This window comes from Prionailurus bengalensis, chromosome B2 (genome assembly GCF_016509475.1).
Source record: "Prionailurus bengalensis isolate Pbe53 chromosome B2, Fcat_Pben_1.1_paternal_pri, whole genome shotgun sequence".
Lineage (NCBI taxonomy): Eukaryota > Metazoa > Chordata > Mammalia > Carnivora > Felidae > Prionailurus > Prionailurus bengalensis.
In genome coordinates, this window is record NC_057349.1 from 99,971,148 (window position 1) to 99,988,544 (window position 17,397).

The 17,397-nt window shown below is 40.2% G+C and overlaps 1 non-coding gene across 1 annotated transcript; it reads right to left on the minus strand.

Annotated features, from left to right (window-relative positions):
• Positions 1–367: 367 nt before the first annotated feature.
• LOC122490706 lies at positions 368–497 on the minus strand. The gene has a single exon (XR_006299239.1). It is a non-coding gene; the product is annotated as a small nucleolar RNA SNORA42/SNORA80 family (small nucleolar RNA).
• Positions 498–17,397: the final 16,900 nt, after the last annotated feature.

The window sequence follows — 17,397 nt, forward strand, 5'->3', positions numbered from 1 at the left end:
CTGAGCCACTCAAGTGCCCCTGTCCTTTCTCTTTTTGATATGATGTATCATGTTGATCGATTTGTGAATATTGAACCACCCTTGGGTCCCAGGAATAAATATATCTCACTTGATCATAGCGGATGATTTTTAATGTATTGTTGGATTTGGTTTGCTAATACTTCAGTGAGGATGTTTTAATTATGTTCATCAGAGATATTGGCCTGCAGTTGTCTTTTTTTGGTAGTGTCTTTATCTGGTTTTAGTATCAGGGTAATGCTTGTCTCATAGAATGAACTTGGAAGGTTTCTTTCCTCTTCTATTTTTTGGAATAGTTTAAGAAGAATACATATTAATTCTATGTTTTATTTTTGTTGTCATTTTTTCACACTGTACAGCTCCCTTCAGTGCTCACAGCCCACTGGTGAGAAGGCTGGGCAATGGTTTGCATGCATCTCTGGCACCGGCACACTATGAAAGGCCCACAGAGAAGGGCTGTCATCAGTCCATCACCGTGCACTTAATTATTCTGTAAATGTTTGGTAGAGTTCACCAAATGGTGAAGCCATCTGATCCCAGACTCTTGTTTGTTGGGAGTTTTTTTGATCACTGCTTCAATTTCATTGCTTATAATTGATATGTTAAAATTTTCTATTTCTTTCTGATTCAGTTTTGGGAGCTTTCATGTTTCTAGGGATTTATCCATTTCTTCTAGGTTGTCCAATTTGTTGGCATATAATTTTTTCATATATTCTCTTTTAATCCTTTGTATTTCTGTGGTGTTGGTTGTTATTTCTCCCCTTTAATTTTTTATTTTGTTTATTTGAGTCCTCTCTCTCTCCTTTTTTATGAGTCTGGCTAAAGGTTTATCAATTTTTTAGATCTTGTCAAAGAACCAGCCCTTGGTTTCATTGATCTGTTCTATTGTTTTTTTGTTGATGTTGTTTTTTGATTTCTATTTAATTTATTTCTACTCTAATCTTTATTATTTCCTTCTTTCTACTGTTCTTGGGTTTTGTTTGTTCTTCTTTTTCTAACTCCTTTAGGTGTAAGGTTAGGTTATTTATTTGAGATTTTTCTTGCTTCTTGGGGTAGGCTTGTATTGTCATAAACTTCCCTCTTAGAGCGGCTTTTGCTGCATCCTAATGATTTTGAAACATTGTATTTTCATTTTCATTTTTCTCCATGTATTTTTTGATTTTCACTTTGATTTCTTGGCTGACCCATCTATTGTTTAGTAGCATGTTATTTAACCTCCATATATTTGTGTTATTTCCAGATTTTTTCTTGTGGTTGATTTCTAGTTTCATAGTATTGTGGTTAGACATGATAGATGCTATGAATTCAATCTTTTTGAATATGTTGAAACTTTTTTTGTGGCCTAACATGTGATGTATCCTGGAGAATATTCCATGTGCACTCGAAAGAATGTGTATTCTGCTGTTTTAGGATGGAATGTTCTGAAATACATATTTATTGGATCCAGTGTGTCATTATTAGGTCCAATGTGTCATTCAAAACCACTGTTTCCTTATTGATTTTCTGTTTGGATGATCTATCCACTGATGTAAGTGGGGTGTTAAAGTCTGCTATTATTGTATTACTATCAGTTACTTTCTTTATGTTTGTCATTAGTTGCTTTAAGTATTTTGGTGCTTTCATGTTGGGTGCATAAATATTTATAATTGTTATATATTCTTGTTAGGTTGTTCCCTTTATGATTATAATAGTGTCTTTATTTGTCTCTTTTTATCAGTGTTTGTTTTAAATTCTATTTTGTCCAAGGGGTGCCTGGGTCTCTCAGTCGGTTGAGTGTCTGACTCTTGATTTTGACCTAGGTCACGATCCCAGGATTGTGGGATTGAGTCCTGTGTTGGGCTCTGTGCTGAGTGTGGAGCCTGTGTAAGATTCTCTCTCTGCCCCTGTCCCCCACTCACTCTCTCTATTTCTCTGAAATTAAAAAAAAAAATCCTATCTAAATAGAACAAAGTCTATTTTGTCTGATACAAGTATTGTTACCCCATCTTTCTTTTTATTGCCATTTGCATAAATGCCTTTCCATCCCTTCACCTTCAATCTGCATGTGTCTTTAGGTTTGAAATGAGTCTCTTGTAGGCAACAAATAGATAGGTTTTGTTTTTTATTCATTCCATCCCCCTATGTCTTTTGATTCGAGTCCTTAGTCCATTTACATCCAAAGTAATTACTGACAGGTCTGTACTTATTGCCATTTTGTCATTTGTTTTATGGTTGTTTTTGTAGTTCCTCTATATTCCTATCTTCTCTTGCTCTCTTTTCTCACAGTTTGTTGGCTTTCTTTAATAATATACGTGGATTCCTTTCTCTCTCTGTCTCTCTCTCTCTCTCTCTCTTTTTGCATGTCTGGTTTTTTTTATTTGTGGTTACCATTAGATTTATATATATCATCTTATGCATATATATCATAACAGTGTATCTTAAGTTGATGGTTGCTGAAATGTGAACCCATTCTGAAAGCACTAAATTTTTACTCCTCTCCCCCCATGTTTAAGTATATGGTGTCATATTTTATATCTTTCAATTTGTGAATCCCTTGACTGATTTTTATAGATATACTTAATTTTATTGCTTTTGTGCTTCTTACTTTTCTTACTCTTGCTTTTAGTCTTTCCTTTCTGCTCAAAGAATCCCCTTTAACATTTCTTGTAGATCTGATTTAGTGATGATGAATTCCTTTAACTTTAGTTTGTCTGGGAAACTCTTTATCTCTTTTCTATTCTGAGTGTCAGAATATTCTTGCTGGATAGAGTATTCTTGGTTGCAGGGATTTTTTTCTTTCAGCAATTTGTATATACCATCCCCCTCCCTTCTGGCCTGCTAAGTTTCTGCTGAAAAATAAGCTGATGGACCTTAAGGGGTTTCCCTTGTATGTAACTGTTTTATTCTCTCTTAATGCTTTAAAAATTTTCTTTATCACTACTTTTTGTCATTTCAGTTACTATGTGTCTTGGTGTGGACCTCGTTGGATTGATTTTGTTGGGAACTCTCTGTGCTTCCTGGATCTGGATATCTGTTTTCTTCCCCAGATTCAGGAAGCTTTCAGCTACTATTTCTTCAAATAAATTTTCAGCTCCCCTTTCTTTCTCTTCTCCTTCTAGGATCCTTCTATGCAAATATTATCACTCTCTTTTTTTTAATGTTTATTTATTTATTTTGAGAGAAAGAGAGTGCAGAGTGGAGGAGGGGGCAGAGAAAGAGAGAGAGAGAGAGAGGGAGGGAGAGAGAGAATCCCAAGCAGGCTTTGCACTGTGAGTGAAGAGCCTGATGTGGGACTCAAACTCACAAACTGTGAGATCATGACTTGAACCAACATCAAGAGTTGGATGCTGAACGAACTAAGCTACCCAGATGCCTCACAAATGTTGTTACTCTAGATGGTATCACTGAGTTTTCTTTGTCTATTTTCATTTTTTATTATTCTTTTTTCTCTCTCTTAGTCAACCTGATTACTTTCCATTAATGTATCCTCCAGGTTGCTGATCCATTCTTCTGCTTCCTCTAGTCTACTATTTATTCCCACTAGTGTATTTTTTTTTTTTTTTGATGGGTAGGGGGAGGAGCGGCAGAGAGAGAGAGAAAGAGAATCCCAAGTAGGCTCCATGCTTAGTGAGGAGCCTGATGTGGGGCTTGATCCCACAAGCCTGGGATCATGACAAAAACTGAAATCAAGAGTTGGAAGTTCAACCAACTGAGCCACCCAGGTGTACCCTCCCTCTAGTGTATTTTTAATTTCAGTTATTGAGTTCTTCATCTTTGATTGTTTCTTTTTTTATGTTTTCCATCTCTTTGTTCAGAATCTCACTGAGGTCCTCCACTCTTTTCTGAAGTTCCATGACTAAGTTTATGACCATTGGTATCTTACATATCTTCCTTTCCTTTAGTTCTCTTTCTGTGATTTTGCCCTATTCTTTCATTTGGGACATGTTTCTCTGCCTCCTCATTTTGTTTAACTTTCTGTGTCTGTTTCTCTGTTTTAGGAAAGTCAGCTGTGCCTTCTGCTCTTGAATGTAGTTGCCTATGAAGAAGAGGTCTTATAATTCTCTGCATGTCCCCTGTTAACCAGAACTTGGTGCTTAAGGAGAGTCTTCTATGTGTGTAGTGTGCATCCTATTATTGTGGCTGAGCTGCATTTGCCTTCAGTCCAGTCACCTGCAATGGCTCTCTTTGCCTATTGTGGGCAGGGTTTGGTCCCTGTGTTGTTAGTGTGCCAGTCTCGGGCCACCTTGTGCTTGAGTTGGGTCAGATAAAGCTTTTGCCAGAACTGTGGCAGCACTGAACCATGGGGTTCTGTCTCTGTTTTGTCTCCTGAGAAGCTATTATTGGTTGCTGAGGTCTGCGGTCAGACCAGTTGTCTGTCCCCAGCCCGCTGCTGGGACCACAGTCAAACTGGTATGTGTGGTTCTCTTCCTCTCTCCCTGGGTAGGAGGAGTCAGTTTGGGGTGATGCTGATCCCTGTTGGGGCTGCTTGCTGACAGCTGTGGTGCAAACTTTGGATGGACTCCTACCAAGGGTGTATTGGAGGGAACAAGTCCACAAGAGATTGCAGGGGCGAGACTGCAGTGTTAGCAAAGTTTGCATGTCTGCTATGGGAGGAGGTTGGCTGGAGGGAGCCAGTTCTCTTCCAGGGGGTGGGACACACTGTTAGGAAGCTAGGTGGAAAGTGTTGGCACTGTGATCTGTTGATTCTCACAGGTGTCCGTGTATCTAAGCTGGATGTGAGGAGGGAAATGATGCCTGCCAACTCTTGTGTTCTTGGAGAAGTCTCCCAAAGATCCCTGCCCCTTCCCCACAGGCCTCTAGATTAGGAAATAAATCTCCCTCCCATACACCCGAGGAATCTTTCAAACTGCTGCTTCTGTGCTGTATCTCAGCAGAGCTGTTTGTTGTCCTGTCTCTTTAAGGGGGGGGACTTGGTTTCCTGTTGCCCTCTGGCTCTCCCAGAGCTGAGCCCACTGATTTTTAAATTTCCAAGTGTTAAGCCCCACTGATTGTAAGAATTCATGAAGTTAGGCCTCTCTGGTTTTCAAAGCCAAATGTTATGGCAATTTGTCTTCCCAGTGTGGGTGCCCCCTGCTTGGGATGGGTTCTACTCTCCCCTCTCCATGACCAGTGGATCCCTCCCTCCTGTGGACAGTCCTGTGGGTCTGTTTGGCTCCTGACCATGTCTTCCCCCTTCCTACCCTCTTCAGTGTGACCTTTTCTCTCCATTTAGCTGTGGAGACTGTGTTCTTCCAGTCTGTGAGTCATTTTATGGGTTATTTACATTGATGTGGGTGTTATCTAGGTGAATCCATGGGATGAGGTGAGCCTCGGATCCTCCTACTCTGCCATCTTCCCTGGAAGTTGACCATTGCCACTTTAGATGGGAAAGGTGCACTTGGTTTTCTTGGGGTCTTACCTGTCTTCAGGGCTTTTTTCAAGATGATGCCCTGAGAAGTTTTTAAATGTTGGGGTGATCTAGAAAGTATGTCGAAAACATAGGGAAAAAAAGGCTGTCTATTAGTGAGACTAGTAGATAATTGCTTGAACTCTTTTTAGCAATCCCTGGGCACAATCCACTTCCTGATTCTGTCTGTTGACCTCACCCTGAGCACTAACTGCACATCAGCTTAGCTGTGGTTTCTACCATTGCTTTCTTTTTCTTTCTTTCTTTCTTTCTTTCTTTCTTTCTTTCTTTCTTTCTTTCTTTCAAGTTTATTTGTTCATTTTGGGAGAGATAGAGGCAGCACAGGTAGGGAAGAGGCAGAGAGAGAGGGAAAGAGAGAATCCCAAGCAGGCTCCACATTGTCAGCACAGAACCCAATGTGGGGCTCGAACTCACAAACCATGAGATCATGACCTGCACCCAAATCAAGAGCCAGGTGCTCAACTGATTGAGCCACCCAGGCACCCCCACCATTGCTTTCTAGGTTTCTTGACTTGTTGCTTTCCAGGTTTCTAAATCTTATAAGGAAAATCTAATTACACAGGTTTTTATCCCAATTAAAATAATTCTACAGTAGGAAGACAAGTGACAAGAATTTGTATTATAATCCAATTGCCAAGCTCTTTATAGAAGTTGGTCAATTTTAAAAACAAACTAGAAGGTGCTTAGGTGGCACAGTTAGTTAAGTGTCTGACTCCTGATTTTGGCTCAGCTCATGATCTCACGGTTCATGAGTTCGAGCCCCCCATTGGGCTCTGCACTGACCGTGCTGAGCCTGCTTAGGATTCTCTCTCTCTCCCTCTCTCTGCTCCTCCCCTGCTCATGCTTTCTCTCTCTCTCAAAATAAATAAAGTTAAAAAAAAAACAGGCTGGAGGGGCATCTGGGTGGCTCAGTTGGTTGAGCTTCTGACTTGGCTCAGGTCATGATCTCGAGGTTTGTGGGTCTGAGCCTCATACTGGGCTCACTGCTGTCAGCACAGAGCCTGTTTTGGATCCTCTGTCCCCTTCTCTCTGCCCCTCCCCTGCTTGCTCTCACTCTTAAAAATAAATAAACATTAAAAATTTTTAAAAATAAAAGAAAAATAAATTTATTTTTTATTTTAAATAAAATAAAAACAGACTAGAGTGGGCGTCCTCTCAACCAGAGATTTATAGCAGCTAATGGCAAGGGTCCTGGCCAAGGGACAAAGGTAGGAGTTTTAGGGACTTCTGGGGGCCTGGGGTTTGCCTCTGAGCATGATTAGGAGGTGTTGCTCTACAGGAGAGAAAGAAATGGATAGGAAAGAAAAAGCTTTTCCAAAGGAAGAAAGATTAAGGAGAAAAGTTAATGTTTGCCCATCCTATGAAAACAAAAGATGTTATAGGCCAGAGATATGAGGCCTTCTATATTCAGTCACTCCTTCATTGTCTCCTGCATTTATTCATCTATTCAGTGAATGTTCGGTGCATTGTGCAGGCAGTGAACTAAGTCCCAGATGATACAAAGATGAATGAGTCTTGGTTCTTGACTTTGGATAGGTCAAGTTACATGACCAAATGTTATGGTGTTTGTGAAAGTGTCTTGTAAATAGCACAACACTATAATGTGTTGGTTATCCTATCAGTGCTTAATACAGTGACTGGTATGGAGCAGGTGCTCAAAATGGCTGTTGAGTGAAGGAATAAGGTGGGGGGCTGAAACAACAAGCTGTGATATGTGAGAACCGGAGACTGTTGTGGTTGGAACCTAAAACGGGAATTGCGTGATTCAATAAAACACGAAACAGGTCTCCTTGATTATTCCAGAGACTGGGAACTCAATGTTCTTTTTTTTTTTTTTTTTTTTTTTTAATGTTTATTTATTTTTGAAGGAGAGAGAGACAGAGCATGAGCAGGGGAGGGGCAGATAGAGAGGGAGACACAGAATCCGAAGCAGGCTCCAGGCTTCGAGCTGTCAGCACACAGCCCGATGTGGGGCTCGAACTCACAAGCTGTGAGATCATGACCTGAGCTGAAGTTGGACACTTAACCAACTGAGCCACCCAGGCGCCCCGGGAACTCAATGTTCTAATCCCTCCTCTTCTCATAACTATGTGACCTTGGGTGACTTAATCTTTCTGGGGTTGAGTCAAGGAGTACAATCAAATTTCGGACTACCACCTTTGATGTGCTTTATTTGTGAATTGAGCTCCATCCTGAAGTTTGTTGAAGAAAGTAGCTGGAGTTAGAATAATATGTTACTGATTCTCAGTTGTAAATCCCTTCAAATCCCATGGAAGAAAACAGATAAAACTGTTGAACAAACATTTCCTTTTCTGTGTAGGAATGTGGTCATCTCAAACGGGAGCCACTGGTTAAATTATAACCTTACGCTGGTGCTTACGTTAGCTTCTGTCTTTCACCTGTTGACCTTCAGGAAGCTGCAATGAGGATTTAGTATCTAATTTGGAAATTAATTAGCTGGGCAAGTTTTGAGAGATTTATAATTTGTGCCAAATTAATTCCCTCGATTTTTTTATATCATTAAATGACCATTAGCACATATAAATATAATAAATAGAAAGCTTTCAAAGGCTGTTTGACCATCAAAGCCTGTATCATTCTTCATTTGTGCCAGGTTAGAGAAGAATGCCCAGAGTGAAATGTGGCCAGAAACCACAGTGCAGAGAAATTTAACAGTTCTCCGAGTTCCAGAATGAGTCAGAGAGGAGCCAAAATTTAATCTTACAATCTCATAAGTGCTTTATGACTACAATTATTACTTGAAGCTATCAGGTGGCATAGACACGTACTAACTACTATTGTGAAAATTGAGTAGTACTTCTAAGTTTTCCAACAGAGATCATTTTGACAGTAGGTTTATCATAAGTGAGATCATTTTGACAGTAGGTTTATCATAAGTGGTAAGGATCTATTTTCTATTAAAACATTATGATGTATTTCATTATATGATTAATAAATGTTCACTACTGAAAAGTTAGAAAATGTGGATAAACAAAACAGGAGGGGAAACCCTCAAATTCCTATCCTGAAGGGAAAAACACACACATACTTTTTAAAAAAAATGTTTATTTTTAAGAGAGAGGGAGGGAGAGGGAGAGCGCAAGGGGGGAGGGGCAAAGAGAAGGGGAGACAGAGAATCCCAACCAACTACCTGCTGTCAGCGCAGAGCATGATGTGGGGTTCAAACCCATGAACTGTGAGATCGTGACCTGAGTGGAAACCAAGAGGCAGACGCTCAACCTACTGAGCCAGCCAGGCGCCCTCACACATACTTCTTGAAATAAAAAAAAATGGGATTATACTATTTGTAACTGGAAAAATACTCAGAACCTAAGATCAAAAGTCTACACTCATATTTCTGTACTAGGAGAAGCAGCACCTGGAAAGGAGTGAAGGTGGAGGCTGACTTAAAAAAAATAAATTGTAGATACAAAGGAAAATGAAAACTTCGGGGAAAAAACACTAATCTTGAGGCATGTTTAATATATTGCTTCATATTATATTTGTATGGTATTACTTGAGGTCAGAGAACTTGAGTTCCTGATTTCCTGTGCTTTGTCCTAATAAGTGTTTTTTGAATTGTTTGCTGAGTAGTAATGTTCAAGTGTTCCACTTACTCTATTAGGTTATAGTAGTCTTTATTATAATCAAGAACCAAGTTTGCTGGGCGTCAGCCTGGCACAGTGCTTTGCAGTACTCAGCATGCTCAATGAATATTTGTGGTGGTTTTTTTTTTAATGTTTTTTATTTATTTCTGAGACAGAGACAGAGCATGAGTGGGAGAGGGGCAGAGAGAGAGGGAGACACAGAATTCGAAGCAGGCTCCAGGCTCTGAGCTGTCAGCACAGAGTCCGATGCGGGGCTCGAACTCATGAACTGCGGGATCATGACCTGAGCCGAAGTCGGACGCTCAACTGACTCAGTCGCCCAGGCGCCCCTCAATGAATATTTGTTAAAGTGAATGTATGTGTTTAAATAATAGTTTCAATCGCTGTTTGAGAGGACAAGTCTAGGATGCTGAACTCACATGGAATTCATAGGTTTCACCTTTTTCTTTTTTAAAATGTTTTTTAATGTTTATTTATTTTTGAGAGACAGAGCGCGAGAAGGGGAAGGGCAGAGAGAAAGGGAGACACAGAATCCGAAGCAGGCTCCGGGCTTTCAGCTGTCAGCACAGAGCCCACCATGGGGCTCGAACCCATGAACTGGGAGATCATGACCTGAGCTGAAGTTGGACGCTTAACAACTGAGCCACCCAGATGCCCCTCACAGGTCTTATCTTAACAAACTTCAGAATATTGATTTCTTAAGAGACTTAATTGACACACACAATGTACAGATTGACACTATGGCAGAGACTAAGTGCCACGCTTCATAAAGTGTGCTAGAGTTTGTCTAGAATCCCAGATCATTTGGTTACTAAGAGAAAAATTTGCTTTATGGCGACAATGAATGAACTGATAACTTTTAGGAAAGATTTATGTCCTTTTACACAATGAAGAAAAAAAATAGGCCAAGAATACTAATTTGACAATTCCCCAGAAGAGAATGATAGTTTATTTCATAGGCAAGGGGAATTCCAGAGAAAAGGGAGTGACTTTTCATAGAGTCATTGAGCTAGCTAATGGTAGAGGTAGGACTAGAACCTGGGACCCCTGAATCCTGATTCATTGCATTTTCCACTACCATGCTCCCTAATAGCATATGTCCTACAAATACTGGATCAGTGACCTTAATTTGGAATACTTTCATATAATATTTTTAACTAAGAAATGCAAATGCTTACCACCCTTATGGTAGACGGAATAATGGCCTTCCACGGAGTCCACATCCTGATCTTAAGAACCTTGGGGATATGTTACCTTACATGGTAGAAAGGCTTTTTTGCAAATGTGATTAAGTATTTTGAGATGGGAGATTAGATTATCCTAAATTATCTGGAAGATCCAAAGTAATCACAAGAGTCCTTACAAGAGGAGTCAGGAATGTCAGTATTAGAAAAGGAGATATGATCACAGAAGCCAAGGGTTGGAGTGATGTCACCATGAGCCAAGGAATGCAGGCATCTTCTATAAGTTGGAAGAGGAAAGGGACAGATTTTTTCCTGGAGGCTCCAGAAGGAGCCAGCCCTGATATCTTGATTTTAGGTCAGTAAGATTCATTTCAGATTTCTGATCTCCAAAGCTGTGAGAGAATCAATTTGTTTAAATCACTGGTATTTTAAGCCACTAAATTTGTGATAATTTGTTGTAGCAGTAATAGAAAACGAATACAGTCTTCATTTCACAATAGTTGTATTATTATTATTTTTTTCAATATATGAAGTTTATTGTCAAATTGGTTTCCATACAACACCCAGTGCTCATCCCAAAAGGTGCCCTCCTCGATACCCATCACCCACCCTCCCCTCCCTCCCACTCCCCATCAACCCTCAGTTTTTTCTCAGTTTTTAAGAGTCTCTTATGCTTTTTTTTTTTTATCATATTCTTGAAGAGCTAGAGGGTGGATAGGTAGCAGTGGAAGAAATCCTTTTGGCTCTGTGGGGTGGTTAAGTATTTTCCACTTCAGGGTTTCAAAAGGTAGTGTTTTGTATTATATTTATCTGTTTTTGTCCTTCCCTTTATCATATTTTTTCTACTGCTATCTAAGCAAACTTATTAGGTCACTTACTGAGTCAGGGAGAGTCAAAACTGAAGCTTCTATTTGTGTCTTTTATCACAGACCTCTTACAAATATCTCATTCTTTCACCCCATCCCAATTCTTTCTTTTTCTTTTTCTCACAATCCCCTTTTCCTCATGCACTTTCTTTTCTGTCCCCCTATTCCATTTAATTGAAGTTAAATTGCTTACTCATCCCCCTTCTTCCTCTCGGTTTCTCTGGAGCCTTCTGTCACCATCATATTCTTTTTTTTTTTTTTTTTTTTTTTAAAGCCCAATGTGTGTCTCAAACTCATGACCCTGAGATCAAGAGTTGCATGCTCTATTGACTGAGCCAGCCAGGCACCCCTCACTGTGTTATATGCTTGAGTTTCTACCTGATTTTGCTCAAAATAGTCTAGACACTCCCTACTTTACCTGTGCTTTCCAGAATTTCTCACCCATAGGCTGAAAACCAATCAGAGGAGTCAGAGATTCTCAGAGTTTAAAGAGGCTTCAAAGATCATCAATTCCAACTACCCATTTATGTTTGAATTCATACTTTCTCCCTGATGTGCATGACAAATAACTTCCTTTCTTCCATCAGTTTTTTTTTTTTTTAATATCTGTGTGGCAGGCATATGCTCAGCCTTTGCTTGAACACCCCCAGGATGGAGAGCTCACTCCTCTATGAGGCAGTCCATTCTGTCTTTGGGATGGACTGACAGGGAAGCTCTGGCACGGAAGAAGTTTCTCCTTCTGTTGAGCCAGAATCTTTTCTCCTCTAACTCTGACCCATGGGTTTAATTCTATTCCTCAAGTCATGGAACAATATTAGTTTTTTTATATGACAGTCCTTCAATATTTAAAGATAATCTTCACATTTACACTGGGTTTTCCTCTTGTCAGACTAAACTTCTCTGTTTCTTTGAATTCCTTGCCAAATGATGTCTTTTAGCTTTGTGGTTATGTTCTGGTTTTTTCTTTTCCCTCTTTGTCTGTGTTTGATTTGAAAAGGAATGCTCAGGACTGACTGAAAGAATCAGAGAGGAACGGTACTATCACCATGCTCATTAGATCAGTGCTGCCCAGCAGAAGTTTCTGTTATGATGGAAAAAAATGTTCTATTTCTGTGCTGTCCAATATGGTAGTCACTAGCCACATGTAGTTATTGGGCATCTGAACTGTGATTAATGAGCATGAGGAACTGAATTTTAAATTTTATTTAGCTTTAATTATTTAAAGTTTAAATGGCTCTTAAAATAGAGGAAACTTGTCTCTATACATAAGACAGGAGAAGTAATAGGAAGTTCTGAGGGAGGGCCGTGATGAGAATCACAAGGGCTGGAGTCTTGTCACTATCATGGCTTTGATGTATGTGTGTTCATGGAATAGTCAAAACACAGTCATTTTCCTTTTTCCTAGCATCAGTTTTTCACTTGTAAGGTGAGAGCATTGGATTGGATCAGTGTTTTTCAAACCTCAAATCTGAATTCATTAGTAGGTTTTAAAATCAATTTAGAATTTTCACTGACAGATTGTGAAAATTAATAAAGGGAAACCTTATTTAAAATGGAATCAGGAGGGGTGCCTGGGTGGCTCAGTTGGTTGAGCGTCTGACTGCGGCTCTGGTCATGATCTCGCAGTTTGTGAGTTCGAGCCCAATGTCGGGCTCTGTGCTGACAGCTTGGAGCCTGGAACCTGCTTCAGATTCTGTGTCTCCCTCTCTCTCTGCTCCCCCTCCACTCATACTGTCTCCCTCTCTCTCTCTCTCTCTCTCTCTCTCTCTCTCTCTCTCAGAAACAAATAAACATTAAAAAATTTTTTTAAATAATAAAAATAAATAAATAAAATGGAGTCAGGAGACCAGCAGGAGAAGTTCTCCCACCCTACCACTCCTCCTCAGCTCCTTGCAGACCCAAGAAGAAGAAACCTATGCTTAACTACCCCAGCAGGTGGGAAGCAGTTTTTCTCTTGCCCAACCAATGAGAGATTGCCTCACCTCAGCCAGTGAAAAGCCACCACACTTCAAAATCCCAGTTTACTCCAATGGACTCTTTGTTTATAATAGCCCCTCCCAACTCCCCCCTTTCCTCTATAAAAGTGTCTCTCTTTTTTGTTCCCTGGACTTGCCAATGGTTTTGCCATAGCTTGTATGTCCCAAATTGCAAATTCTCTCCTATCCTTGAGTAAGGCCATTTGCTGGTAAAATAACTGGCTGTTTTATTTTTAAGATTAGCAAAGCTTTTTAAAAGATGAAATAAAAGAGATCAGAATGTGCTGTTGTACTTTGTAAAGTAAATATTGTTTTGTTAAACTTTTGTTCCAATTTTTGTGTGCGTGCGTGTGTGTGTGTGTGTGTGTGTGTACTGGGTTATTACATTAAATGTGTTTCTAACTGGATCACAGTAAAAAATGTTTTAAAAACATAGGAATTCATGACTGCTGAGGTTCCTTTAGCCTGGTATTTCTGGTTTCTCTGTGTCTGCAAAAAGTATTCCTTGGGGCTTTACCTTCATGGTGAGGTCGGAGAATACGTTTCCATGATGTCATCCCACACCCTCAACCCAAGAAAGCAAGTCTCTGTACTGAGACTGTGACAGACACAGGCAACTCAGAAGGTGAGAAGAGGCTGAGGTATAACTGGGAGCCATATTGTTAAACAATGCCGATTCCATGACATCTTGAGGGTTTTAATATACATGGACAGGATTTCTTGCACATTGTAGCCCCTTTGGTTTCACTATAATGCTTAGAAGAGATTCTTTCTTGGGGTGCGTGGATGGTTCAGTCGGTTAGGCTTCCGACTCTTGTTTTTGGCTCAGGTCACGATCTCACAGTTCATGAGTTTGAGCCCCACTTCAGGCTCTGCTTGGGATTCTCTGTCTCCCTCTCTCTCTCTGCCCCTTCTCTGCTTGCTCTCTCTCTCTCTCTCTCTCTCTCTAAATAAATAAATAAATAAAACATTAAAAAAAAGATATTCTTGCTTTAAGCAGGAAGTTGTACAAAATAATAGGATCCCCTCTCTAGAGGTAATATTGTATGATTCCATGAATACAAAATTTCAATAAATACTCATAACTAAGGACACTCCTCTAATATCAATAATGACATCAGTCCCTCTGCAATGAGGCATAGGTCACAGAGCTTATTATCCCACTCCATCTCAACAGTCCTGGGGTCTTAGGTTGGCAGCTTTTGAGAGGGCAAGCCTGGGCTTGAGTTCAAATCTCTTTCCTCCAAAACTGTCTAGAATTCTACTGTACCACATGCAGAGGGATTATTGTTATCAAATTTAAGTGATCAAATATGTTTTTTCTTCTCATGTCAGTAAATGTAATTCTACTGAGTACAATTCAACAAACATTAGCAGGGCCTGTGCTAACGGTGGGATGCTGCACTCAAGAGATTTTTGTTGAGCACCCATACTTTGGGGACACTTGGTATAGATGAACTAGGCATGGGGAGAACAGGCCACCACTAGGGCACACTCCTAAATTTAGGAAAGAAGGAAAGAAGAAAAGAAAGAAGGAAAGAAAGAAAGAAAGAGAAAGAAAGAAAGAAAGGGAAAGAAAGAAAAGAAAAGAAAGAAAGAAAGAAAGAAAGAAAGAAAGAAAGAAAGAAAGAAAAAGTAAAAGGAAGGAAGGAAGGAAGGAAGGAAGGAAGGAAGGAAGGAAGGAAGGAAGGAAAAGGGGGGGAAGAATGGGTTTCCCCAATCATCTTTTTATGATACTAAAATATACCTATGATAAGCTGTAGCATGACTGAGGTAATGCTGTCACATGACTGAGGTAATGCTGTCATACTGGAAGGATGGAATATGTTGGGTGAGTGAATTGGGTTAGATGCTGAGGAATTGTATTTGGGTCTCCAGCACTGACCTGCAGGTAAGCTCTTGAAAGCAAATGACCAGAACAAGGTCATTCAGATGGTGAAGTGACAGAAGCTCATTTTCTAATTCCAAGTGTTCTTGCTATGATAGCCTGTGTGTTCTGTAGTGGAGTTAGGGGGCATAAGGGTAGCATAGGCTTGAACATTTTCTCTGAAGATTATTCAACCTTCTTAACCTGGCGTAGGATCTCCTAACAGCCTTTGGGTAGTAATAGGTTTTGTCATGCAGATTTTTCCCTCTGGGAAAACAAGACGCTGTGCAAAACCATTAGAATATCCAAGTTGGCCTGAAAGTATATGAAATTACATTTAAAAACTATATCCTAGGTTCTTAATTAGTTTTACTGTGGATTTAGTTAGACTGACTCACTCTCTAAAAGACAAATGACCCTGGTGAGGGGAAATAATTGAATTCTGGAACACAGAGTTAAAGACCAGACTCTGGACCTACATTGCACCCCCAAGGTGCAGGTGTTCAGACTCTAGCCTGAGCAGTGTCCAGTGAACCCCAGGCCAGTCTCTGTCCTGTCCTGTAGAACACCATAGCACAGAGTTTGAGAAGGCTGTTGGAACAGTTAACAGTATAAACATTGATGCAAAATATTTTGCTTTACAAAATATACATAAAACCCAAAAATATCTGGAGACAAATCATGGTGTTAAAAGTTGTTACATTAGGGACACCTGGGTGGCTCAGTCGGTTGAGCAGCCTACTCTTGGTTTTGGCTCAGGTTATCATCTCATGGTTTGTGGGATCGAGCCCCTCGTGGGGCTCCACACTTACAGCATGGAGCCTGCTTGGGATTCTCTCTGTCTCCCTCCCTCTCTCTCTCTGCCCCTCCCCCACTCATACTCACTAACTCTCTCTCAATAAACAAACAAACAAACAAACAAACCGAGTGTCTGGGTGGCTCAGTCGGTTAAGCATTCCACTTCGGCTCAGGTCATGATCTCACAATTTGTGGGTTTGAGCCCCGCATTGGGTTCTGTGCTGACAGCTCAGAGCCTGGAGCCTGCTTTGGATTCTGTGACTCCCTTTCTCTCTGCCCCTCCCCAGCTTGCACTCTGTCTCTCTCTTTCAAAAATAAATAAACATTAAAAACATGTTTTTAAATCTTTAATAAATAAACAAAAAAGATGTATTAGAAAAAAAGGAAATGTTAAAGTTATTTTCAATTAGAAATGTAAAATGGGTAAATGAAAACCACAGTTAAAACTTATCCACTTTAAGCAAATGTTCTCTATCAGAAATAAAAAAAAAGAAACTTATCCACTTAAGTTGCAGAATTAGGATCACAAGGGCTGGAGTCTTGTCACTATCATGGCTTTGATGTATGTGTGTTCATGGAATAGTCAAAACACAGTCATTTTCCTTTTTCCTAGCATCAGTTTTTCACTTGTAAGGTGAGGGGCCATAGGACGGCAGGCATAGAGCTGTTTATACCTGTTCTTGAAATAAGGAGCAGGTCTTAAGCCTGGAGAGTAGAAATTGGGCAGAGATAGGGTAGAGGATGAATTGGTGGAGGCAGGGATTTTTGGCAACAAGACTAATTAGAAGGTCACTGTGATGGTCCACGTGAAATGAGAAGGAATCATTAGGGAACCAGCAGCTAGATGGAAGGCAGGGGGCCAGTCAGGAGACCTTCTGGAGTTGGAATTGGCTGGATTATATTTGAGGGAACTAGGTGTTCTTCCAGCTGGAGTAAGAATTCAATTTACATGAGATTTTATTAATAGGGGGAAAAAAAGCTAAGTTTTATTATGTGCACATGGAGGCCCAGTAATGAAAATGAGACCCAAAGAAATGACCGGGTCAGGTAGTTGTTGTTTTTTTTTTTTTTTTTTTGCGAGGAATTTACAGGATAAAGAAAACAGGTGTTTGGGATCTTTAATTAGTAAGGAATTCTAAGTGGAATTTGGGCTGAGGCAGTGGATTAGTAACAAGGTTTGCTTCCCTGGCTTCTGAACTTTAAAGTACCTGTCTCTGGTGATATGGATTTTTTTTGTTGTTGTTTTTTACTTCTTAGTATAGGGAGGGGATTTTTCTTTTTTTAAGTTTTTTTATTAAAAATTTTTTTAATGCTTATTTATTTTTGCCAGAGAGACAGAGCGTGAGTGGGGGAGGGACAAAGAGAACAGGAAATGCAGAATCCAAAGAAGGCTCCAGGCCCTGACCTGCCAGCACAGAGCTTGACGCAGGGCTCGAACCCATGAACTGAGAGATCATGACCTGAGCGGAAGTTGGACGCTTAACCAACTGAGCCACCCAGGTGCCCCAGGGAGAGTATTTTTCATATGGGAGATTTATTTCCTGCTTTCAGAGAGAGAGAGAGAGAGAAAGGGATAGGAGGGTCTGAGTGTTCTTACTCCGGCTATTTCCCAAGTAGTTCCAATTCAAAATAATCAATATATCACAAGGGTACATTTGGGGACAGCCTGCCCT